General features: G+C 42.1%; 2 long non-coding RNA genes across 2 annotated transcripts; both read left to right on the plus strand.

The window, feature by feature from the left end:
• The first annotated feature begins 1,649 nt into the window (after positions 1–1,649).
• LOC133539240 (uncharacterized) lies at positions 1,650–10,491 on the plus strand. Its single transcript, XR_009803218.1, has 5 exons — positions 1,650–3,326; positions 3,404–5,591; positions 5,679–7,738; positions 8,464–8,639; positions 9,533–10,491. It is a non-coding gene; the product is annotated as an uncharacterized LOC133539240 (long non-coding RNA).
• Positions 10,492–15,026: 4,535 nt separating this feature from the next.
• Positions 15,027–26,685, plus strand: LOC133539241 (uncharacterized). The gene is made up of 3 exons (XR_009803219.1): positions 15,027–15,098; positions 21,571–26,390; positions 26,476–26,685. It is a non-coding gene; the product is annotated as an uncharacterized LOC133539241 (long non-coding RNA).
• Positions 26,686–27,215: the final 530 nt, after the last annotated feature.

The raw sequence follows: 27,215 nt of genomic DNA on the forward strand, positions 1-27,215 counted from the left end.
GGTGAAGAGACGGGACCAATCAGCAGGCGTGGGAGGGGGAGGGGGGGGGGGGGGGGGGGGGAGGAGGAGGAGAGGGCGGAGTTGGATGACGTTGTCTGGGCGACTCCTCCTCCTGTGAAGGTGAGTCTGGGTAGTCCACCAGCGGGGCCCCAGCAGAAGTGGACTCCCGTGGTGACTGCTGCTGTACTTCCTGGTATGGTGATGTGTCCCCATCCGTGTACCAGGTGACCTGGGACCAGCGGGGGGGCGTGGCCGGACTTGATGAGGGCAGAAGCAGGGGCTGTGAGACACGTGTCTGTTCCTCATCCTGGAGGTCGATGAGGAGGGCCTCAAGGGATGTGGTGGACTCCTGTGGTGAGTTTAAGACGTCCTCGGTCCAGCTAGGGGTATCCTGTCGTTGATCCTCTCTGTGCACGGTCACCACAGTGTCCTGTCTAGGAGGAGTCCTCGGCGGGGGCGGTGTGCGGCGTGCAGGGGGAGGCTGGCTGAGCGGGTCCTCCTGGATGGTGTCGTCCGCAGGTCTGCTGCACGGAGCGATGTGTCGTGCCACTCTCTGCTCCTTGGGTAGTTGAACAACTGCAGGAGCGGGTGACAGGCGGGGGAAGCTGATAGGGGTCACCTGTGTTGGAGGGCCCGCTTCCCGTTGTGCCACAGGAGACCAATCTGGGCGGGTGGTGTCGGTGCTGGTGGCCACCGAGACCCGGGTGACCACCTCCTGCAGGAGGATTTCCTGTCGGTGCCACATGAGGGGCCCGGTCCCGGCCGACGGGGTCCGTGTTGGTGGACGCTGATAACAAGACGGCGGGCTGTTGTGGTGGTGGCGGCAGAGGTTGGGCAGGAAGCCCCACCTCATGGAAGTCGGTGAAGGCCGAGATGATCTGAGCCTCGGCCAGCCGGATAGTATCCTCCAAAAGTCTGCGCCCCAAATGTTTTTTGGCCGATGTGGAGGCCGTATGGAAGGCGGCTCTCCAATTTTGACTAATAAAGTCTTTTAATTTGTCCAATTCAAGTTCCAGAATTTTGTTGTAATGGTCTCTGAGGATTCGGACAGTTGTAGATGCCCACCTTTTGGCGTTCTCCACGATGAGAGCCTGCGTGTCTGGGTTGTTGACAGCTGGTCTAATCATAGCTGCGAGTGTCAGCTCCATGTTGGCAATGGACCGTGGGAACTCCTCTTTAGTGACATTGTTGGAATGGTGAGTCACTTTTATGATGTTGTAAAAACATTGAGCTTTAGGATCAAGTTCAATGCTGGTGTTGGTCTTCTGAGGGGGCATCTTTTCCCTAGGAGCGTCTTGGCGCCTCTTAGGTTTCTTTTTGTTTTTATTTTTAGGTTTGGGAGGATTGCGGGGACGCCTTTGTGGCCATCTATTTCCATAATATTCCTGGTCATAATAATATTGTGGAGGCACAAATTGTCTATTTTGATGAGCTGGACGTGCACTTCTCCAAAAGTTTCGCTCGGGGGCGGTGTGGAGTTGCTCATGTTGTGCGTCATCAAAATGGCGGCGTGTGTCGGAATAGGGTAAGGGTTGGGGTTGGGGTTGGGGTTAGGGTTAGGAGTTAGGGTTAGGTTTAAAGAGAAGGAGAGACGGGTAGGTTTTAGGTATAAAGAAAAGAGAGACGGGTAGGTTTTAGGAGTGAATAAGGAGAGTTTGTTTGGGTAAGGGGTTGGGGAAGGGCAATAAAAGAGTGGGGGGAAAAAAAAAAGAAAATAAGAAGGGTGTGCACGGTCCGTCTATGGCCCAGCGGGCTCGCACTTACGCCTCATTGAGGCCCCCCGCATGTCTAGTCCCCAGTTTTGCTATCCAGAGGCGTTCCGCCCGCCTCCGTTGGGCGACACTCCATTTGGAGTTGCTCTGGACCACACACGTCCGGACAGAAGCCCACCCGTGCCGGATGAAGTGCTGCACAAGGTCGGTGGTGGTGTTCTTCTGCCGGACGATATTATGCTTATGCTGGTGAAAATGGGTGGCGATGGTGTTGCCCGTGGTCTGGCATCGCTGGCAGAGGATGACATATACACAATTTCTGGTGTGCCCGTCACCTCTGCACAGCGGCCGGAACACCTTCCCGCTGTGGCGGTTAATTAGCCACGGGATGTGCCGCAAGGGAGCGCTGCTGCAAGCCAGGGGCGGCTCTCTCAGTGAGGGAACCCGAGCTCTGACCAGCAGATCACTTAGGCTGGGATTTTTGCAGTACGCAGATACCAGGTAGTGGTCTTTAGGTCTACCATTCTTCTAGACAAATGTCTTGAAGTTCTCTTTAACCCTTCTGGCAACCTGTACCGCCGCAGGTGAGAAGGTGGTTATAAGAGGGATCATAGATTGACCAGGGAGAGGCTTCTTCGGGTTAGGTTTGGGGTTGGGGTTAGGAGTTAGGGTTAGATTTAAAGAGAAAGAGAGACGGGTAGGTTTTAGGTATAAAGAAAAGAGAGACGGTAGGTTTAGGTATGAAAAAGAGAGTCGGTTAGGATTAGGATAAGGGGTTGGGGAAGGGCGATAAAAGAGTAGAAAAAGAAAATAAGAAGGGTGCGCACGGTCCGTCTATGGCCGAGCGGGCTGGCACTCACCCCTCATTTAGGCCCCCCGGATGTCTGGTACCCAGCTTGGTTATCCAGAGGCGTTCGGCGTGCCGCCGTTGGCCTACGCTCCATTTGGAGTCTGTGTGCACCACGCACGCCCGGACAGAAGCGCACCCGTGCCGGATGAAATGCTGCACGAGGTAGGTGGTGGTGTTCTTCTGCCGGACGATATTGTGTTTATGTTGGTGAAAACGGGTGGCGATGGAGTTTCCCGTTTCACCAACATATAGGTATCGCTGGCATTGGATGACATAGACACAATTTTTTGTGTGTATGTCGCCTCTGCGCAACGGCCGGAAGACTCTGCCGTTCTGGCGGTTGAGCAGCCACGGGATGTGCCGCAAGGGAGCGCTGCTCCGGGTCGGGGGCGGCTCTCTGAGAGAGGGCAGCCGAGCCCTGATCAGCAAGTCGCCTAGGCTGGGGTTCTTCCGGTACGCTGACACAAAGTAATATTTTTGTAGTCTGCCGCTCTTCTCCACAAACGTCCTAAAATTCTCTTTCACTCTGCTGGCAATCTGCACCGCTGCAGGTGAATAGGTTGTAATGAGGGGGATCATGGACTCGCCAGGGGCAGGTTCCTTTTGGGTCCACGAAGCACCTGTATTGCTCCCTGAGGAAGGTCCTCGAGTATCCCCTCCTCCTCAGGGCAGCGAACATGACTCCCACAGCCCTCACAAAGTCCTCCCGCCTGGTGCAGATCCGGGGGAACCTCAGGAGTTGGGACTTAACCAACCCCGCATAGGTGTGTCGGGGGTGGAAGCTGGTTTTGTAGAGGAGGGCATGGGTGTCGGTCTGTTTAAAAAACACTTTTATGTCCAGGTGATGTGTGGAGGCGAAATCCGGACCTTTGAAGGTGGTGGTGTCCAGGAAATCTACCGGCGTGGGACTGGTGGTGGACTTAACGGTAATGCTAGGGTTATGGGTGTGGAGGAACACCTGGAATTCCTCCATGGAGTGAGACCACACCCCCCAGATATCATCCAGGTATCGGAAGTAGTATAGGGGCTGGATTGGGCAGGAAGCCAGGGCAGAGGTCTCCCACTCTGCCATGAAGATATTTGCATACGCTGGGGCAAATTTCTTCCCCATGGCCGTGCCCTTGATTTGCAAATAAAACTTGCCGTTAAACTCAAAATCGTTCCTTTTGAGATTGATCTCGAGGAGTTGCAGGAGTTCCTTCTCTGGCCTGCTAACATCCCGGTATTTATAAAAAATATTCTTAACGGCTTGGATGCCCTGGTATATGTCTGTTAGTGTACAAACTATCAATATCAATGGTAAAGAAAATCGAATCCTGGGGAATGACTGTTTTTTATTTTGTCTATGAAATCGTAGGTGTCTTTAAGGTAACTAGGATGTTTAATGGAGAGAGGGGTTGAATAATAGTCTATGTATTCCGCCGTCCTATAGGTTTCGCTCCCGCAGTCGGACACAATGGGCCTGCCCGGAGGTATTAAATGGGGCTGGCTCCACTTGTGTGGCTCTTTGTGGATCTTGGGGAGCAGATAGAATCTACGAGGACGGGGATCCGATTCCCCCAGGAGGTAAGTATGTTGTTTGTGGTTGATAAATCTTTTATTTAATAAATTAACGATTTTTTCTACCATCGGGATAGTGTCCAGGTAGATGCGTGCGGCCAACGGGGAATAGTATGTGGTGTCATTGAGTTGTTTATTGCCCTCCCAGATGTATTGGGACCTGTCCAAAATCACAACCGCGCTGCCCTTGTCCGCCGGCTTGATAACTATGTTTTTGTTGTTTTGAAGGCTACGGAGCGCCTCAGTCTCGTCCCGCGTGAGGTTGGGTGCGACCGCAAGGGCGACACCCAATAGGAGCTATGGGTGCTCATCAGCCAGGACCAACATGTGGACCTCCGGATGTAGCAGGCCCGGTGATGGCTCCCATTCGGACCTGGGAGTGAAAGGTCTCGGTCCGAGGGACCCTTGTTTTTCATAAAACACTGCTATTTTGACACTCCGAAGGTATTCCTGCAGGTCCAATTTGACCTGGTGGTCCCAATTGGGACTGAGGCCTTTGTCGAGGAGGGAGCGCTGCGAGGAGGTGAGTATGAAGTGTTTAGATAAATTTACAATGTTGTTGTTTGTGGTATTGTTGTTGTTTGTGTTTGTTTCCCCCCCCCGACAGGTCGGGTTTTTGGGGATGCCAAGTTTAAATGCTGAAGCCAGTGCTTCAGCATGTTCTTGGCAGTCTCCTCGGTGAAGGTTGTCCCTCCCCGTAGCGAACTCATCACTTGCGAGTGCCGGGATGAAGTGGTAATTTTTCTGAATGTACGTGTTTATTTTGTGGAGGTTGTTTTTGTGTTCCTCGGGCAGGGCTTCCGAGAAATTGATGAGGGGGATGGAAATTTCGGCGTTAGGGAAGACCGTTTTGGCCACCTTGAGGGCCCTTTGGATCTGCTTGAAAGTGGTGGCCTTAGGGTTTAGTTCCTTATTATTGATGCCGAAAGATAAAACAACCATTTCCACCTCAACACTAATTTTAGTTTTTTCCAGGATGGCCTCTGCATGCCGAAAGTTGGCCCCTGGGTAGCTGTCCATCTGAAGGTCCTGGAGACGGACAGATGGCAGGCGACTGATGTTAATCACCAATCACCAGGACCTTCTTGTCGACAGACAGGTGCCAATCCACCAACTTGCGAGTCGTGCTAATGTGCCTGGTAGGTCCCCTGCGCGGACTCATTGGTGTGGTTAAATGTGTTGTGTCGGTGTCCTTTATCGGCTGAGAGGCCGAAGTGACAGTTCTAGGCCCTTTCCGGATTCCGGCAAAAAATTGGGACCCGCTTCCGGAACCGGCGTGCGTGGAGGAGGAGTGTCCACGAGGGGTACGTCCGGAAGAGGCGCGTCCGGGAGGAGCGCGTCCAGGAGAGAGGATGTCGGCGAGGGTGGTCCCGGTTGGCCAGAACCAAGTTGGGACCAACTAGGCGGCGTGTCAGGGGGCAGTTGGGATCACCCTGGAGGCCTCTCAGGGGATGATGCCGGCTGCTCAGGTAAGTAGTGGGAAGTGTCTGGCTGGCCAGGAGTCCCCTGTACATTGTCCGCCACATGGACTAGAACTGATGTGTTTTGTTCCCCAGGTAGCGGTGGCGCCTCGGAGACCGCAGGAGGGACCCCGACCTCGGTCTCGACACGCAAAGGCGGCCTGGGTGGCGGGACCAGGGGAGCCTCAACAATGGAGTAGTTGGGAGGACTGCTACATGGCTCCTGGGGTCATGTCGCTCTCTGGGGCCTAGATGGTGCCGCAGCCAGAGAGGAAGGCGACAAAACCGGGAAGGGGACCGGGGTGACCTGTCCCCTAGGACCCGGAACCCGTTCCACTACAGGGGACCAATCTCTGACCACAGGGTCGGTCATGGTGGATACCGTGGTGCGCGTAGGAGCGTGCAGGGTCGGAACCTGCAGGGGCAGCGAGGGGTGTACCACCTCCATCACAACCCGGGTGTCGGTCAAGTCCGAGTCGCCCAGTGACCCCGTCTGCTGAGATCGCGCAGGACTCCCCACCTCGTCTACAACACAAACGTTCACACAGATCGCGATCACCAGACCCTCGGCCAGCCACAGTGTCTCGGTGGTCAATCTGCGTCCCAGGTGTGCCTTGGCCCACGCCGAGGCCACCTGGAATGGGTCTTTCCAGTTTTGGCCACTAAAAGCACTCAATTTATTCACTTCAGTTTGGAGTGCTTTTTTATAATGTTCCCTAAGAATTTGCACTGTTTTTTGTGCCCAATTATGTGCATTATCTTTAATTAGGGCTTCTGTGTCCGGGTTGGTGACCGCTGGCCTGATTCCGGTCGTTAAGGTAAGTTCCATGTTTGTTATTGTTTGTGGTTGGATGTCTCTACTCACATTGTTTTGGTGGTGTATAATTTTAATAATATTGTAAATAATTTTAGCTTTAAGGCTAAAATCAACATCCTGATTTTCAGGAGGAATTTCCATGGAGGGGCGGTTTGTGTTGACATTCCTGGTAATGTTGGAGCGGTTTGTGTTGACATTCCTGGTAATGTTGGAGCGGTTTGTGTCGACATTCCTGGTAATGTTGGGGCGGTTTGTGTCGACATTCCTGGTAATGTTGGGGCGGTTTGTGTTGACATTCCTGGTAATGTTGGGGCGGTTTGTGTTGACATTCCTGGTAATGTTGGGGCGGTTTGTGTTGACATTCCTAGTAATGTTGGGGCGGTTTGTGTTGACATTCCGGGTAATGTTGGGACGGTTTGTGTTGACAATCCGGGTAATGTTGGGGCGATGACCCTGTCTAAATCCAGGTTTGTCAGCCCTATACGTCCTCCTGGGATTGGGAGGCTCATGGTAGGCGGGTTGGAAATTTACCCTGTTTTTTGGGGGGCTGATGTTGTGCAGGATGCTGAAAATATTGAGGTTTAGAGCCTCTGAAAAAAATGTTTTTATTATTTTGATTTTGGTGTGTACTGCGGGGATTTCGCCACCGTGGGGCACCGTAAGGTCTGACACGCCGGCCGCTATCACTCCTGTCACGTGAGACGTTGCCCTGGCGACGTGCGTCACGTGTGGGATAGTCACGGCGACGTGCGTCACGTGTGGGGTAGTCATGGCGATGTGCGTCACGTCTCTCATGCGTTTGGTTGTCATGGCGACGTGTGTCGCGGCGGAGGTGCACCCGCTCGTCCTCCTCCTCAGCAGGATAGCCACGCAGCACCTCCGCGTAGCTCCTGCGGGGAGGTTGTTGAAAACGGTCCGCAAAATGGGTATTTTGGTCATCATAGCGGCCGTTTTGTGGTGGAGGACGAGGGGGCGGGGTCATCTCGCGCCGCGATTGTTGTTTACGTCCGCGAGGACGCACAAGGACCCATTCCTCGTCTTCCCACGCCGCCATTTTGCGACAACCGGCAGTGTAATTGAATATAAAATAAGGATTTTGTGTAAAAATAAAGTAGGAATGCAGGTAAGTGGGTAGAAAGAAAAAATAAATTGATAGGAAAGAAATAAAATGGAAAGACACCGGCGCGCTTCGGTCACGGGTGACGTCACATCCGCCCAAACCGGATGTCTCGAAAAAAAACCCACAGAAGAAGAAGACAGGCTTCTTCGAAGAAAAAAAGAATATAAAGAAAATAAACAACTAAGGGCGGTTCTGTGAAGAACGATAAAAGACTCCAAGGTAAGGAGTTAAATAAATGAAATTAAATAATTAAGGCGTATAAACTGAACGTAAATGAGCGAATCGTCGACGGACTTTCCGCCTCGTGGGAGAAGTTCCGCACGGCAAAAAACAAAGGAGGAAGGGTAGAGAAAGAAGTAAAAAGGTAAAAAACTAATAAATTGCAAGTCTTATATGTTGCAACATTTCGGTACGAATGTACCTTCTTCAGGCGAAGACTTGACTGAATGGAAAATGTAAAATGAAAAAGTCGGCTAGTGGGCATTCGAAGCGATGTTGCTTGTTCGGTGTTTGGCTGTCGAATGAGGCTGATTGGCTGCTGGGAGTAAGGTGGAGTCTAGCTGGCGAAAATTATTAACACAAAAGTTTTTAGAAATCCAAACTGCTCAGCTAGAATCACCACTCCAGCAATAGATGGCCCCCAATGACAGCTTTAACCAGGTATATGTTGAATTTTATTATTATAGAGAATAAATAAATAAAATACAAATAAACATGCAAAAATAATTAAAAAAAATAGAGAAAATTCACTATTAATTGCACAATAAACTAAGCCGAGAAAAAAGGTACATGTGACTCCGAATGGAGTTCGAACAAGTCCAAAAAGTTTTTGGGTATTTTTTCCAAAGTTTTTATATATTTTTTTTTTGTTTTTTTTTTTTTAGGTTTTTTGATTTTTTTTAGGAGATTTTTAATATTTTGGTATTTTCTTGGTATTTATTCAGGTGGTTGGAGTACAAGGACATCCGGGGCACTCCCTGCGCCGGAAACGTCCGTGTCACCAGGTCAGTGACCATGTGATAAAGGTAAGTATTGTGGTATTGTTTTGGTGTTTTTTCAGGTCACTGGAGTACGAGGACATCCAGGGCATTCTCCGCACCGGAAATGTCCGTGTCCCCGGGTGAGTGACCATCCAATAAGGCAGTGTTTCTCAAAGTGTGGTGGGGAATAGAGACATGACAGGTGGGGAATAGAGACATGACAGGTGGGGAATAGAGACATGACAGGTGGGGAATAGAGACATGACGGGTGGGGAATAGAGACACGACGGGTGGGGAATAGAGACACGACGGGTGGGGAATAGAGACACGACGGGTGGGGAATAGAGACACGACGGGTGGGGAATAGAGACACGACGGGTGGGGAATAGAGACACGACAGGTGGGGCGCCCCCCACTGGTGGGGAATAGAGACACGACGGGTGGGGAATAGAGACACGACGGGTCGGGAATAGAGACACGACAGGTGGGGCGCCCCCCACTGGTGGGGAATAGAGACACGACAGGTGGGGCATAGAGACATGACAGGTGGGGCGCGAGGAAATTTCACTTTCACTTTTTTTTTTTTTTAATAATTCTTAGATTTTTTTTTTTTTTACAACCCCATTTTCTATACAAACTGTAAATCACTTTGTGATTCTGTCTGTGAAATCCGATACATAAATTAATGTAAATTACTTATTTTTCCTGTAGGCTTTAAATTTCCAGGTAGAAGCGAAAGTTTGACAGACGCAACAGTAACTAATGGGGGCGGGGCTAAGCGGAACACTCTTTAGCGCGGATGGTTAGCAGGCTAATGTGTGGACCACAATTACACAAAATGGATAAATTGGCTTGATACAAAGTTGCATACAGAATTGCTCAATGCAAAAAAAGCAGACCCATTTGCTGAGCAGCTGATTGTCCCCGCTGCAATAAACATGGTGTCAGTCATGCTTGACCAGACAAGCGCAGCAAAATTAAAAGCTGTCCCACAGTTGCGAGACGTATATGTGACATTGCAAGTGATCTTTAGGAACAACTCGTAGACCAGGAGTCCCCAACCGCCGGCTCTTTGATGTCTCTGATGCGGCTCAGCTTGTCACGGCCAGCTCAGCTCGTCAAACCTCAGGACACGCCCACGGCCGCCAGGACGGTGACATGTGGGTGTCCAGCTGGTAGGACATGTGGGTGTCCAAGTTAAAGCACCTGACAGCACGCCTTGAAGATGTTTCACGCCAGAAGGCCGTTCTTGCTCAGAATCACAAATAGTGTGATATTGAAAACCTCCCCAAGCCAGACTAACTTGTGTTCAAAACTTGGAACGCTATCCCTCAATTTTTTGTGAACATGAAAAAGTATGCACTTGGAGTTCTGTCCTTCTTTGGATCCACATATGCATGTGAGCAGGTGTTCTCCAACATGAACTTTATTAAAAACAAACATATGCATGTCAGCAGGTGTTCTCCAACATGAACTTTATTAAAAACAAACATATGCATGTGAGCAGGTGTTCTCCAACATGAACTTTATTAAAAACAAACATATGCATGTGAGCAGGTGTTCTCCAACATGAACTTTATTAAAAACAAACATATGCATGTGAGCAGGTGTTCTCCAACATGAACTTTATTAAAAACAAACATATGCATGTGAGCAGGTGTTCTCCAACATGAACTTTATTAAAAACAAACATATGCATGTCAGCAGGTGTTCTCCAACATGAACTTTATTAAAAACAAACATATGCATGTGAGCAGGTGTTCTCCAACATGAACTTTATTAAAAACAAACATATGCATGTGACCAGGTGTTCTCCAACATGAACTTTATTAAAAACAAACATATGCATGTCAGCAGGTGTTCTCCAACATGAACTTTATTAAAAACAAACATATGCATGTGAGCAGGTGTTCTCCAACATGAACTTTATTAAAAACAAACATATGCATGTGAGCAGGTGTTCTCCAACATGAACTTTATTAAAAACAAACATATGCATGTGAGCAGGTGTTCTCCAACATGAACTTTATTAAAAACAAAGATGGCACAGGCCTCACAGATGAGTTTACAATCCTGTGTGAAGATAAAGGTGACGTCATACTGCCCCTATGTGGAGACGCTGGGCGCTGCGGTTCAGGAGCAAAATTCACATTGACCACGTATGATAAATATTTGAATTTCCTATACTTTTGCATATATTCCCATTTTTTAATTGTTCAGCGAAATAGACATTTTATCATCTAGGTTGGCAGCTGATGCACGGCGCCAGTAAAAAGATGACGACACAGAGAGAGAGGACGGCATTTTTGGTTCTCTGCCAGTAGATCATTTAAGTTGGGCCTTGTGTTTTTTCATTACTACAAGGAAGCCTTAAATAGACATTAAGTATTTTACTTAACCTTCAACCTGACGTCTTTTTTGGAGTTAAAAACGTTTTGTTGCATGCAGAAATGTAATTCCATTTTTTCTGCAGTCGTTCATTGATTTCATAAACGTAATCCATCATAGTTTGTTTATACATAGCACGAAGCAAAAATAAAACTTTATATGCAGTGCTATTTCATTTTTGATTTTATTTTATATATATATATATTTTTTTGTCCTATCCAGCTTCTCAGGCAAATCACATAGTTGATGTCGATGCCCATATCAGCTGTTCACATTTACTTTACAGAAGAGAAGTGTAGGATACTTCTCTTTTTGCCTTATTTAAATTTGACTTTATTCAATTTATTTATATTATCATTTTGTGCAGCCGGGCTGGAGCAGCAGGGGATAGAAAGAGGAAAAAAAGGAAGACAGAGGGGTAAATTGTGGGGATCAGAGGGGGATACAGTGTTATTTTCTTGGTAGCGCTTTAGCAAATTTAGCTGCTAATGTTAGCAATCATTGAATGTATTACCCAATCATAACAACAAGAAATCTTCTCTAAGACTTGAGTAATTACAACCATAAAATATCAATAATGCAGGACACCATTGATTTTAATTCACTATTATTTTTTGGGAGTAATCACAGTGTAAAGAGAAATAAAATCCCACTAAATATCTTTGGGATCCAAAAGGTGCCCCACTTATAAAGTGATACATTTTTATTGTATATATTTTTGAACTTTCAACACTTAAGTTACGAGATCACCTTCAGATATTCAAGTTTTTTATTGTTCTTCAGTCAATGGTCAACATATATCTGTCAATTTTACGTTGAAACTATTTTCTTTTATAAATAAAACTTTGATGTTTTTATATGGCAACCACACAATATATGCAATATTGTTTGCACATAAAACATTTTAAAGTAAAGTTTTTTAAGTAATTGGAGCCTTGAAAATAATAGATTATAACATTGATTTTGTTTTAGCAATGGAAGAAACATTTTTTTTTAAAAACAGCCTGCTTGACAGCTTTGTGTCAACATTGCAACTTTTTCTGGTGAGATTTCACCTCATTCCATTTTTTTTTTAATGTTTTTGGGGGATTTTTGAAATAGCATCTCCAGAATGTGTGGCGGGCCGCTAAGCAACTTTGGACACCCCTGCTGTAAAGAATGTCAGTCTTCTACTTTTTTATGGTTCTAACAACACCAAAGTTGTCCAGTCAGCACTTTTGTCTCCTAAATAAAATAAGTTTTGAACTGTTTTTAGTTTAAAAAAATGTTTTAAAAAGTCTTCTTTTTATTCTTACACCAACAAGAATAACTTTTTTTTATTTGCTTTGGTTGACAAATAAACAAGATGGAATTTTGTTGTTGCTTTTTCTTTACATTTTCACTGCAGGACAAGAACTCCCAAGATGAAGATTGAAGAAAAAACACATTTGAATAGTAATACTAGGAATAATAGCAGTAATACTATGCTAATGGGGAAAGTCATAGTGTGGCTCAGGTGGTGGAGCAACTCGAGGGGTTCCATCCCCGCTTCTGCCATCCGAGTCACTGCCGATGTGTCTTTGGGCAAGGCACCTGCTTTCCCTAGAAAATGACTACTGTGTACAATAAAAGTGAAGTGAATTATATTTATATAGTGCTTTTTCTCTAGTGATTCAAAGCGCTTTACATAGTGAAAGCCAATACCTCATTTTTACATTGAAAGCAGTGTGGGTGGCACTGGGAGCAGGTGGGTCAAGTGTCTTGCCCAAGGACACAACGGTAGTGACTAGGATGGTGGAAGCGGGGATCAAACCCACAACCCTCAAGTTGCTGGCACGGCCGCTCTACCAACCGAGCTAAACAGCCATGTAATATTTATGTATGCATGTTGAGAATAATACATCAATCAATGCTTCGTTTCAAAGAATAAAAAACAAAAGTAATAAACAGAATGTAAATAAATGTTGATATTATGAAATGAAAAGAGAATGTACGTTTAATTTACATGTTGTACATTAACATTAGGTAACAAATAGGTGAATGTAGTGCAATTTAATAATGAGTGTTATTTTCAGCAAGGTACTTGTGTTGTACTTTGATGTACTCCTACTTCCAAGTGACTTTGTCAAGTACTAGTAAAGGAAGAGATGATGCAGTACTTGAAGTCTTTACTTTTGTCCTGAGATGAAGATCAACTTCATGAAGACACCTTATCAATGTCAACGTGACCAAAGTGGGCGTGGCCACAAAGAAAGAAGGAAGGGGGCGGAGCCTCTTTCATTTTCTGATGTTAAGTGATGAGGTGGCCACTTGTCCAGGGTGTATCCCGCCTTCTGCCCGATTGTAGCTGAGATAGGCACCAGCGCCCCACGCGACCCCAAAGGGAATGAGTGGTAGAAAATGGATGGATGATTGAAGTTCCTGGTAAAAGCTGTTATACATTATATGCCTTGAGCTCTTACTTTGAAGGCCCTAAGAGCGGAAGTGGTGACACGATGAGTGGAGCGGAGATGTTTATATATGTCGCCTATACTGTATAAAAGTACAAAATAACAAACACCGAGGGAGGCTCCAGTTTTACACGAGGACCACTTTATTTACTTTCTTTCAAAAACCTCCGCTCCGCTCAACCTCTCACCACTTCCGCTCTTAGCGCCTTCAAAATAAATGATTGAGGCAAATACTGTAAAACAGCTTATAACAGGAACTTAACATCACAAAGAGGCAAGCCCATAAAATAGGTTGCATTATTTTGTGGTTTTATACAGTATAAGTGACATATATAAACCATAGGTTACATTTTTTTTGTGTTATTTTGTGTGTTGTGAGGCTCTGTATATTTGGGGGGACAGGTTAATATGTTTTTGTTTTAACTGCCTGTGTTGTTTTTGCACTTATCCTGTTATTTGTGTTGAAACGAGGACGTTTCTTTTTGTAGGAGGGGAGGTATGTAACCTATTTTTATGGGCTTGCCTCTTTGTGATGTTAAGTTCCTGTTAGAAGCTCTTCTACAGTATATGCCTTGGAGTCTTATTTTGAAGGCCCGAGGAGCGGAAGTGGTGACAGGTTGAGTGGAGCGGAGGTTTTTGAAAGAAAGTAAATAAAGTGGTCCTAAATAAAAGGTAAAACTGCAGCCTCCCTTTTTTTTATTTTGTACTTTTATACAGTATAGGCGACATATATAAACTCTCGCTTACAAAAACAAAGACGCAGGCTCTAGTTTTACACGAGGACCACTTTATTTCAAACTTTTTTTTTTAAATGTTTCTTTACAAATTTCAACAATAACAAACAGATGAGAAACAATAATCAAAATAGTCCAAAAACAGTATAAAACATTACAAAAAAATATTAAAACAGTCCAAACGGCGCCAGGGGGTTATAAATTCAAAGTAACAAAAATAGAATACAAAAATATATATATATAATAACCAAGTGCAAATTAATTAAGCCATAGGCTCATTCAGATTCATTAAATAACTTAAATTTGGAACACAGTGTCATCGTTTTCAACTTTATTTCAAACCTTTTTTTTTTTTGTTTATAAATTTCCACAATTACAAACAGTAAGTCCAACAACAATATAAAACATTACAAAACATTATAAAAACAGTCCAAACAGCGCCAGGGGGTTTTAAATTCAAAATAACAAATATAGAATAAAAAGAAATGAATACATAATAAACAAAGTACAAAGCCATAGGCTCATTCAGATTCATCAAATATCTTAAATTTGGAACACAGCATCATCGTTTTTAACTTTATTTCAAACCTGTCTCTGCCTGCGTCACACAAGTGACGTCACTGTTGGAGAGCCATATAGCACACCGTGATTGGTGGATTCCTTCAGCTCCGCCCACAACGCTGTCAAGCACCATTCATATCAAACTCTCACTAACATTCAACTTTCATATTAGCGTGGGAGCCGCAAAATAAGATCTCGCGTGTCTGAGACCCTGGTCTAATATATATATAGATGTGTCAGAAGTGCTACTGACACTTTGATCATGTTTGCTTTTCCTGTCTTTCAAATCACTTCCTGTCCTGCTGCTCTTATTTTCTCACTGTTTCCTGTTTGCTCTCTGTCTTTTGTGGCACCTTTACTCTCGGCTCCGTGTCTGCACACCTGTTCCTCGTTTAATTAGTTGTATTTACTTCCACCTGAGTCCCTCCTTCACTGCTTCATCATTATTCTTTTTTGACGGATGTGGATCGGACGGGTTTTATTCGCAGTGAGTAATACTTTGCTCTTTTACACTGGCGTTCTGTTGTTTGTCTTCATGCTTCTACCGTGTGCTTTATTGCTGATTTAAAGTTGTGTTTGTGTTGCTGTGACAGTTTGCTCTTTTACACTGGCGTTCTATTGTTTGTCTTGATGCTTCTACTGTGTGCTTTATTGCTGATTTTAAATTGTTTGATTTGCACTGCATGTGCACATGTGTTAGGAACACAACATGTAGAAACACACATTTAGTGACAAACATGCACATGTGTTAGGAACACAACATGTAGAAACACACATTTAGTGACAAACATGCACATGTGTTAGGAACACAACATGTAGAAACACACATTTAGTGACAAACATGCACGTGTTAGGAACACAACATGTAGAAACACACATTTAGTGACAAACATGCACATGTGTTAGGAACACAACATGTAGAAACACACATTTAGTGACAAACATGCACATGTGTTAGGAACACAACATGTAGAAACACACATTTAGTGACAAACATGCACGTGTTAGGAACACATGTAGAAACACACATTTAGTGACAAACATGCACGTGTTAGGAACACAACATGTAGAAACACACATTTAGTGACAAACATGCACATGTGTTAGGAACACAACATGTAGAAACACACATTTAGTGACAAACATGCACGTGTTAGGAACACATGTAGAAACACACATTTAGTGACAAACATGCACGTGTTAGGAACACAACATGTAGAAACACACATTTAGTGACAAACATGCACATGTGTTAGGAACACAACATGTAGAAACACACATTTAGTGACAAACATGCACATGTGTTAGGAACACAACATGTAGAAACACACATTTAGTGACAAACATGCACGTGTTAGGAACACATGTAGAAACACACATTTAGTGACAAACATGCACGTGTTAGGAACACAACATGTAGAAACACACATTTAGTGACAAACATGCACATGTGTTAGGAACACAACATGTAGAAACACACATTTAGTGACAAACATGCACATGTGTTAGGAACACAACATGTAGAAACACACATTTAGTGACAAACATGCACACGTGTTAGGAACACAACATGTAGAAACACACATTTAGTGACAAACATGCACACATGTTAGGAACACAACATGTAGAAACACACATTTAGTGACAAACATGCACATGTGTTAGGAACACAACATGTAGAAACACACATTTAGTGACAAACATGCACATGTTAGGAACACAACATGTAGAAACACACATTTAGTGACAAACATGCACATGTGTTAGGAACACAACATGTAGAAACACACATTTAGTGACAAACATGCACATGTTAGGAACACAACATGTAGAAACACACATTTAGTGACAAACATGCACATGTGTTAGGAACACAACATGTAGAAACACACATTTAGTGACAAACATGCACATGTTAGGAACACAACATGTAGAAACACACATTTAGTGACAAACATGCACGTGTTAGGAACACAACATGTAGAAACACACATTTAGTGACAAACATGCACATGTGTTAGGAACACAACATGTAGAAACACACATTTAGTGACAAACATGCACATGTGTTAGGAACACAACATGTAGAAACACACATTTAGTGACAAACATGCACACGTGTTAGGAACACAACATGTAGAAACACACATTTAGTGACAAACATGCACACATGTTAGGAACACAACATGTAGAAACACACATTTAGTGACAAACATGCACGTGTTAGGAACACAACATGTAGAAACACATATTTAGTGACAAACATGCACATGTTAGGAACACAACATGTAGAAACACACATTTAGTGACAAACATGCACATGTGTTAGGAACACAACATGTAGAAACACACATTTAGTGACAAACATGCACATGTTAGGAACACAACATGTAGAAACAAGACACATTTAGTTGCTGACAAGCTGTCAGTCACCATGGCTCTCAACTGCTGGCTAAGAGAGTCAAGGTGTGGCTGAGTGTTTGCTACAGGTGAACACACCTGCCCTCACTGATTAGTGTTTGCTACAGGTGAACACACCTGCCCTCACTGATTAGTGTTTGCTACAGGTGAACACACCTGCCCTCACTGATTAGTGTTTGCTACAGGTGAACACACCTGCCCTCACTGATTAGTGTTTGCTACAGGTGAACACACCTGCCCTCACTGATTAGTGTTTGCTACAGGTGAACACACCTGCCCTCACTGATTAGTGTTTGCTACAGGTGAACACACCTGCCCTCACTGATTAGTGTTTGCTACAGGTGAACACACATGCCCTCACTGATTAGTGTTTGCTACAGGTGAACACACCTGCCCTCACTGATTAGTGTTTGCTACAGGTGAACACACCTGCCCTCACTGATTTGGTCCAACTATGGTTGTCAAAAGCTGGGTGTTTAGAAGGACATTTCAAAGTTGGGATCTCCAAGCTCAAAAGTCCGCTGTGAATACTTTTACACTTGTGATGCTTTGTTTAAGGTGTATTTACATAAAGTTGTCAGCTCTCCATGCATCACCAAACATCTGCAGAGATGTTGGTGCTGGCTTTCTTGTTGTTGTTGTTCACCTTTGACATTTTGGGGTTTAAATAAATGTTAAAGTGTTAAACTGCATGTTTTGCCGTCCTTGGTTTGAAAGTCCAGTTTACAATGCTTACATGACCTTCACCCAAGGCGGGGTGGGATAGTTGCTGCTTTTTGGTGTGTGTGTGCGCTTTATAGATTTTAATATTTATTAGTAGGGGTGTGGGGAAAAAATCAATTCGAATTAGAATCACGATTCTCATATAGTGCGATTTAGAATCAATTCTCATTTTTAGAAAAATCGACTAAAAAAAGAAAAGTATATTTTTTAAATTAATCAACCCAACAAACCACTGCACAGCAACACCATAACAATGCAATCTAATTCCAAAAGCAAAGCTGAGCCAGCAACACTCAGAACTGCAATAAACAGAACAATTGAGAGGAGACACAAACACCACACAGAACAAACCAAAAGTAGTGAAACAAAAATGATTAACAGTATCAATATTATGATTTCAGCAAAGCAGTGATTAAAAATCCCTCATTGACCTTATTAGACATTTATAAAAATAATAAAAAAGAACAATAGTGTCACAGTGGCTTACACTTGCATGGCATCTCATAAGCTGGACAACACACTGTGTCCAATGTTTGCACAAAGATAAAATAAGTCATATTTTTGGTACGTTTAACAGTTCAAACAAATTTACATTATTGCAATCAGTTGATAAAACATTGTCCTTTACAATTACAAAAGCTTTTTTTTTTTTTTAAATGTACTACTCTGCTAGCATGTCAGCAGACTGGGGTAGATCCTGCTGAAATCTATGTATTGAATGAATACACAATCCTTTTGAATTGGGAAAATATTGTTGTGAATTGAGAATCGCGTTGAATAGAAAAAATCAAATTATAATCGAATTGCGACCCTAAGAATCGATATCGAATCGTGGGAAACCCAAAGATTCGCAGCCCTATTTATTAGTATATGTCCTATACAAAGTCAATGTTTTTTTTGGTTTATTTTGTGGACTGCGTGGTTGGTAGAGTGACCGTGTCAGCAATCTGTGGATTCTTCCAATCCACTTTATTTACCGTATATAGCACATTTAAACAAAATGTTTCCAAAGTGCAGCACAACATTTTTACAAACAACATTCGAATACTATCTTAAGCTCCACCAATGACTAAATAAAAACAAAAAATAAAAATTAATAATAATAAATATATACATAGAATAGAATGTACTTTATTGATCCTTGGGGGAAATTCAACACCACAGTTCGCTCACAATGATATATATAATATTATTATCATCATAGTTTGTGAGTGAACTGTGGTGTTGAATTTCCCCCAAGGATCAATAAAGTACATTCTATGTATATATTTTCCCACTAAAGGAATAAATGTTTTGCTATGTCCTCATTTTCAATACAATGCAACTGTAAAAAATGTTCATAACATCGGAGGCTAGCAATTTGTGTTTTGTGGTAGTGTGCTTACAATTATGCTTCATAAAACTTTCTGAATTGTAAACTTAAAGGATTATATTTTCTGACCACACAACTCACGTAGTGTTAAAAGCCAAAGAATAAAAATGGGTCTTAAGACGAGACTTAAAACACTCCACATCGGGAGCAGTTTGAGTATGGAGGGGCACAGTGTTCCACAGCTTAGTGCCGACCACAGAGAAGGTCCTGTCTCCCCTAGTTTTAATTCCTGGTTCAATTCCCACCTTCTATTGACCTCGTCATGTACGTTGTGTCCTTGAGCAAGACGCTTCACTCTTGTTCCTGACGGTCGTCGACAAGGCTAATGTTGGTTTGGTGTTGGTAGTCTGAGGCCAATGTTCAAGTACCAATAATTGTCACACACTAGGTGTGGCAAAATTATCTGCATTTGACTCATCACCCTGGATCACTTCCTGGGAGGTGAGGGGAGCAGTGAGCAGCAGTGGTGGCTGAGCTCGGGAATAAATTTGGGTGATTAAACCCCCAATTACAAGCCTTGATTCTGAGTGCCAAGCAGGGGAGTAATGGCTCCTATTTTTATAGTCTTTGGTATGACTCAGGCGGGGTTTGAACTCAAAACCTACCCATCTCAGGGCGGACTAATTGGTTTGGCGTTGGTCGTGTGCGACGCCAATGTTTATGTATGTAGTGTTTTATGCTCTTTTACAGGCCTGACATATATGTATTGTTTATGCTCGTATACAGGCCCGGCATGTATGTATTATTCATGTTCATTTACAGGCCCGACATGTATGAATGTGTGTATTGTTTATGCTCATTTACATGCTTGACATGTATTGTTGATGCTCATTGACAGGCTTGACATGTTTGTATGTCATGTCAAGCATGTCAATAAGCATTAACAACACATACATGCATGTGGAGTCTGTCAATGAGCATTAACGATACATACATTCATACGTGTGGGGCTTGTCAATGAGCATTTATAATACATATGTGTGGAGCATGTCAATGAGCATTTATAATACATACGTGTGGAGCATGTCAATGAGCATTTATAATACATACGTGTGGAGCATGTCAATGAGCATTTATAATACATACGTGTGGAGCCTGTCAATGAGCATTAACAATACATAGGCTCCATATGTATATGTTTTGGAGTGTTTATTTTTGTCCTGAGATAAAGATAAATTACATGAAGTCATCTTGTGAATGTCAACATAGATAGATAGTACTTTATTGATTCCTTCAGGAAAATTAAAATTCCAGCAGCAGTGTACAGAGTTGAGATCAATTTAAATAAAAGTAAATAATGGGGGTTTAAAAATGAAACACAATAGAGAATTACAATAAGAATAAAAAATAAAAAGCAACAATGGGGAAAAAAAATATATATATATATATATATGTGACAGTAAAATAAGAATATAACAAGACAAAGTAGGCAGTAGTGACCATGTTATGAAAATGTATTGCACATGACCAAAGTAGGCGTGTCCACAAAGAAAGAAAGAAGGGTGGGCGTAGCATTTTCATTTTTATGATGTTAAGTTGGTCCTGTGATGAGGTGGTGACTTGTCCATGGTGTACACTGCCTTCCGGCCTGATTGTAGCTGAGATAGGTATCCGTGACCCCAAAGGAAATAAGTGGTAGGAAATGGATGGATGAATGAAGGTGGGGCTGAGTGTTTGCTACAGGTGAACACACCTGCCCTCACTGATTTGGCCCTACTATGGTTGTCAAAAGCTGGGTGTTGGGACATTTCAAAGTTGTGATCTCCAAGCTGAAAAGTACGCTGTGAATATTTTTGCACTTGTGATGCTTTATGTAAGATGTATTTACAAAAGGTTCTTAGCTCTCCATGCATCACCAAACATCTGCAGAGATGTTGGTGCTGGCTTTCTTGTTGTTGTTGTTCACCTTTTGACATTTTGGGGTTTAAATAAATGTTGTGCCATCCTTGGTTTGAAAGTCTGGTTTACAATAGTTACATTACCTTCACCCGAGGCGGGGGGGGGGGGGGGGGGTGATAGTTGCTGCGTGTGTGTGTGTGTGTGTGTGTGTGTGTGTGTGTGTGTGTGTGTGTGTGTGTGTGTGTGTGTGTGTGTGTGTGTGTGTGTGTGTGTGTGTGTGTGTGTGTGTGTGTGTGTGTGTGTGTGTGTGTGTGTGTGTGGCTGGCCAATGTTGGATGTATTGTGTATCTGGGGAAATAAGAGGTTGGCATCACTAACATAGCCCTGTGCTGGTTTACGTCCTCCCTCAACAACGGAACCTTCTCTGTGAACAGAGCCAAACATTCCTCCCGCTGTGCCAACCTCACCTGTGGGGTCCCTAGTGCTCAATACTGGGTTCCATCCTGTTCTCCATCTACATGCTCTCCCTCAGCCAAGTCATTCATCGCCATAAAATGTCCTTTCATTTCTACACTGATGATACTAAATCTATCTTCCACTCAAGACAGACGATCCCTCTGGACTGGACCATTTGAAGGACTGCTTGCAGGACATAAAAGAGTGGATGTCAAAATTTCCTGCAGCTCAATGACAGAGTGAAATTCTTCCGTTCGGGAACTCCAACCCCCCAACTCTGCACAATAGCCAAGATCAAGTCCGTCCTCTCCCCCAGTGACTTAGAGGGTCGTGTTCATGCTCATCTTCTGCAGACTGGACTAATGGAATGCCCTCTATGCTGGGGTCACTGACAAGACCATATATAGCATGCAGTTGCTACAAAATGCTGGTGACAGGCACAAAAATGAGGGAACACATTTCTCCCATCCTCTCCTCCCTTCACTGGCTCCTGGTGAAGCACAGAGTGAAATTTAAGATCCTTACGTATGTCTTCAAAGCGCTCCGTGGTCTTACATCAAACATCTCCTGGGGTCAACCTATCAGCTCCAGGCTTGGTCGTTGCCTCAGATCTGACAACCAGATGACCTTGAAGGTCCCACAGTCAAACCTAGTGACAAAGAGAGACTGTGCATTGTCAATGATGGTACCTGGCCTATGGAATAAGCTCCCCCTGAAAGTCAAGTCCGCCACCACTCTGGACACTTTTAGAGCACAGCTTAAAACTCACCTCTTTGCCGCAAATGACTTGATTTGTGTTCGTGTGTCTTAAATGTTTGTTCTAAATTCCTTTTGTGTCCCTGTTTTTTTTTTTTTGTTTCTCCACTCAGGCTGCACCCCAGGCTGATGTAATGGTTGCTTGTGTGGGTGCAATAATTGAAAATAACTACACTTTTTTTGTTTCTTCAAGGTCAATTTTGTGGAGTCTGGTCTACAATACAAAGTCTATGTATATTTTCTTTTTTTTTAATCTTTTTTTTTTATCTTCAAGGTCAATTTTGGGGGTCTAGTCATCTACAATACAACGTCAAAATGTATTTCATTTGTCATGGTTTTTGTTATCTACAAGGTCAATTTTAAGGAGTCTGTTCATCTACAGTGCAAGGTCAATTTGTATTTTATTTGTCATGGTTTTTAACTACAAGGTCAGTATGTATTCAACTTGTGTCCTCATGGTTTTTGTTAACTACAAGGTCAATTTTGGGGGGGAAGGGGAGTCGGACGAATAAAATACATATCGACCTTGTATTGTAGATGACCAGACTCCCCTTCCCCCCCACAAATTGACCTTGTAGTTAACAAAAACCATCAGGACACAAATAAAATACACATTTACCTTGTATTGTAGATGACCAAAGTTTGTTAACTACAAGGTCAATTTGTGGGGGTTTTTTTTTGTCATTGTTTTTGTTTCCTCATGGTTTTTGATATCTACAATACAAGGTAAATGTTTTTTTTTTTCTAATGTTTTTTATCTTCAAGGTCAATTTTGTGGGGACTAGTCATCTATAATACAGGGTCAGTATGTATTTGTGTCATGGTTTTTAACTACAAGGTCAGTATGTATTTAACCTGTGTCACTGTTTTTGTTTCCTCATGGTTTGTGATATCTACAATACAAGGTCAATATGTATTTCATTTGTCAAGGTTTTTGTTATCTACAAGGTAAATTTTAAGGAGTGTGGGTATCAAAAATACAAGGTAAATTTGTATTTTAACTACAAGGTCAGTCTGTATATTGTGTCATTGTTTTTGTTTCCTCATGTTTTTTTGTATCTACAATACAAGGTCAATGTATATTTTATTTGTGTCATGGTTTCTATTAACAAGGTCTATTTTGGGGGGTGTCTCATCTCTAATACAAGGTCAATATGTCTTTTTTTTTTGTCATGGTTTTTAACTACAAAGTCAATATTTAATTTGCCATGTTTTTTGTTATCTACAAGGTCAATTTTAAAGAATCTGGTCATCTACAATACAAGGTAAATTTGTATTTTATTTGTCATGGTTTTTGTTACAAGGTTGGTATGTATTTTGGGCTTTTTTTGTTTTGTTTCCTCGTGGTTTTTGATATCTACAATCCAAGGTTAATATCTATTAGGTCAAGTTTAAGATGTCAGGTCATCTATAATACAAGGTAAATTTTGTATTTAATTAGTGTCCATGGATTTTGTTGTCTACAAGGTCAATTTTAAGGAGTCTTGTCTTCTACAATACAAGGTAAATTTGTATTTTATTTGTCCTCATGGTTTTTGTTACTACAAGGTCGGTATGTATTTTGGGCCTTTTTTTGTTTCCTCATGGTTTTTGATATCTACAATACAAGGTTAATATGTATTTCATTTGTCATGGTTTTTGTTATCAGGTCATTTTTAAGAAGTCTGGTAATCTACAATACAAGGTAAATATTTTATTTGTCATGGTTTTTGTTAACTACAAGGTCAATTTGCGGGGTTTTGGTCTTATACAATAAAAGGTCAGTATGTATTTAGTTTGTGTTTTTTGTTTCCTCATGTTTTTGATATCTACAATTCGTTTATTTTGTGTCATCATGGTTTCTATTAACTACAAGGTCAATTTTGGGTTCTGGTCATTTTCAATCCAAGTTCGATTTGTATTTAATTTGTGTCCTTTTCGTCCTCAAGGTCACTTTTGCGGGTCTGGTCATCTACAATACAAGGTCAATATGTATTTCATTTGTCATGGTTTCTATTAATTACATGTTTGGGGGGCTCTGGTCATGTACAATGCAAGGTAAATTTGTATTTAATTAGTGTTCATGGATTTAGTTGTCTACAAGGTCAATTTTAAGGAGTCTTGTCTTCTACAATACAAGTTAAATTTGTATTTTATTTGTCATGGTTTTTGTTATTACAAGGTCGGTATGTATTTGGGCCTTTTTTTTTTTTCCTCATGGTTTTTGATATCTACAATACAAGGTTAATATGTATTTCATTTGTCATGGTTTTTGTTATCTACAAGGTCAATTTGAAGGAGTCTGTTCATCTACAATACAAGGTAAATTTGTATTTTATTTGTGTCATGGTTTTTAACTACAAGGTCAGTATGTATTTAACTTGTGTCACTGTTTTTGTTTCCTCATGGTTTTTGATATCTACAATCCAAGGTTAATATGTATTTCATTTGTCATGGTTTTTATTAACAAGGTCAATTTTGGGGGGTGGGGGATCATCTATAATACAAGGTCAATATGTATTTTTTTTTGTCATGGTTTTTAACTACAAAGTCAATATGTAATTTGTCATGTTTTTTGTTATCTACAAGGTCAATTTTAAAGAATCTGGTCACCTACAATACAAGGTAAATTTATTTTATTTGTGTCATGGTTTTTAACTACATGGTCAGTATGTATTTAACCTGTGTCACTGTGTTTCCTCATGGTTTGTGATATCTACAATACAAGGTCAATATGTATTTAATTTGTCATGATTTTTGTTATCTACAAGGTAAATTTTAAGGAGTGTGGGCATCAAAAATACAAGGTAAATTTGTATTTTAACTACACGGTCAGTACGTATATTGTCATTGTTTTTGTTTCCTCATGGTTTTTGATATCCTCTAATACAAGGTCAATGTATATTTTATTTGTGTCATGGTTTCTATTAACAAGGTCAATTTTGGGGGGTGTCTGATCATCTATAATACGAGGTCAATATGTATTTTTTTTTGTCATGGTTTTTAACTACAAAGTCAATATGTAATTTGTCATGTTTTTTGTTATCTACAAGGTCAATTTTAAAGAGTCTGGTAATCTACAATACAAGGTCAATTTGTATTTTATTTGTCATGGTTTTTGTTACTACAAGGTTGGTATGTATTTCGGGACTTTTTTTTTTTAGGGTTAGGGTTTGGCCTTTGTTTTAATGTTTTTGATATCTACAATAAGTTTATGTATTTTGTCGTCATGGTTTCTATTAACTACAAGGTCAATTTTGGGGCTCTGGTCATCTACAATCCAAGTTCGATTTGTATTTAATTTGTGTCCTTTTTATCTTCAAGGTCACTTTTGCACGTATGGTCATCTACAATACAAGGTCACTATGTATTTCATTTGTCATGGTTTCTATTAATTACAAGGTCAATTTTGGGGGGCTCTGGTTATCTACAATACAAAGTAAATATGTATTTTTTGCCATGGTATTTATCTACAAGGTCAATTTTGGGGGTCTGGTTATCTAATACAAGGTCAATATGAATTTTATTTGTGTCTCGTGGTTTTTATCTACAAGGTCAATTTTGGGGGTCTGGTCATCTACAATACAAGGTCAATATGTAATTCCTTTGTCATGGTTTTTGTTATCTACAAGGTCAATTTTAAGGAGTCTGGTCTTCTACAATACAAGGTCAGTATGTATTTAATTTGTGTCCTCATGGTTTTTGTTTTCTACAAGGTCAATTTTAGGGGTCTTGTCATCGACAATACATGTTAAATATGTATTTTAATTTGTGTCATCATGGTTTTTGATATCTACAAGGTCAATTTTGGAGTCTGGTTATCTACAATACAAACTCAATATGTATATAATTTGTGTCCTCATGGTGTTTTGTTTCCTCAGTTTTTGATATCTACAAGGTCAAAATTGGTTTATTCCACTATGCAATGCAACACTCTTACCTAATGTTATCCATTTATTCATTCATGTGACTAATTTCTCATTCTTACACCCTGCAGCGCTACAACAGTACACAAGTCTTACACAATGTGTTATGGGTCACGTTCCTGCTTCTCCTCCTGCTGTGCGGACTGAGTGCATGGCGGAGCACATCAACAGGTGTTCCCTCTCCGCTGCGGGTGTGCCTCTGCAAGAGATCTGCAATCAACACACCTGCCGGTGATGAGCAACCAGCCTTCATAAGCCAGCGCGTCTTGAGATCCGGTGCCAGAACGTAGTTTCTCCTACCAGTACAGTAAGCCAACACATCTCCAGCCTTCTTGCTCCCTGTGTTCCCTTCCTGTCGCGTTTACGGTCTTTTGTGTTGTGTCGTCCTCCAGCTTCCTCTTCGTCTACCTGGACCCCCTTTTGGATTCCTTCTTGCCTTCCTGGACCAAGACCTCGCTCCTGCCTTCTGACGTCCAAGCCTTTTTCTTCTTTTGGACTTCCACCTCTATCTCAACACGCACACTCAACACCCTCTGGTGACCACGCTCGGATAATACTTACACATAGTCACACTCCATCTCTTTAAGGTAATCACACACTGCACTCACATACTGAGTTGTCAATAAACACGCTGGCAGCTAACGTCATCGTCTCTCTGCAGTCTTCTTTTCCCGCTGTTCTGTCACACAATCTTACTTATTTTGTCATTCATTTGTTCATCCACGTTATCATTCTTACACCATGCACCGCAACAACACTATAGTATAGGTGTAATATGATCAAACTTTCTTGTTAAAAGTATAGCAGCTGCATTTTGTACCAACTAATATTTTAATGCTAGACAAAAGGAGGCCTGAAAAAAATAGATAACAGTAATGTAGAGAGATGTAAATAACGCATGAATAATGATCTCAGCGTCTCTAGTGGACAAAATAGGACATATTTCAGCGAGATTACAGAGATGAAAGAAGGCTGTTTTACACTCCTAATGTGACTGAAAAGAAAGTTGTGTTGGTTACACTCTTAATTTGTGACTCAAACGAGAGAGTTGGGTTGAAGATAATATCCAGATTCTTTATCGAGTAGCTTTGTGTAATTGTTTGGTTGTCAAAATGTTACGGTGGTGTTATTA

Source organism: Nerophis ophidion, linkage group LG20 (assembly GCF_033978795.1).
Source record: "Nerophis ophidion isolate RoL-2023_Sa linkage group LG20, RoL_Noph_v1.0, whole genome shotgun sequence".
NCBI lineage: Eukaryota > Metazoa > Chordata > Actinopteri > Syngnathiformes > Syngnathidae > Nerophis > Nerophis ophidion.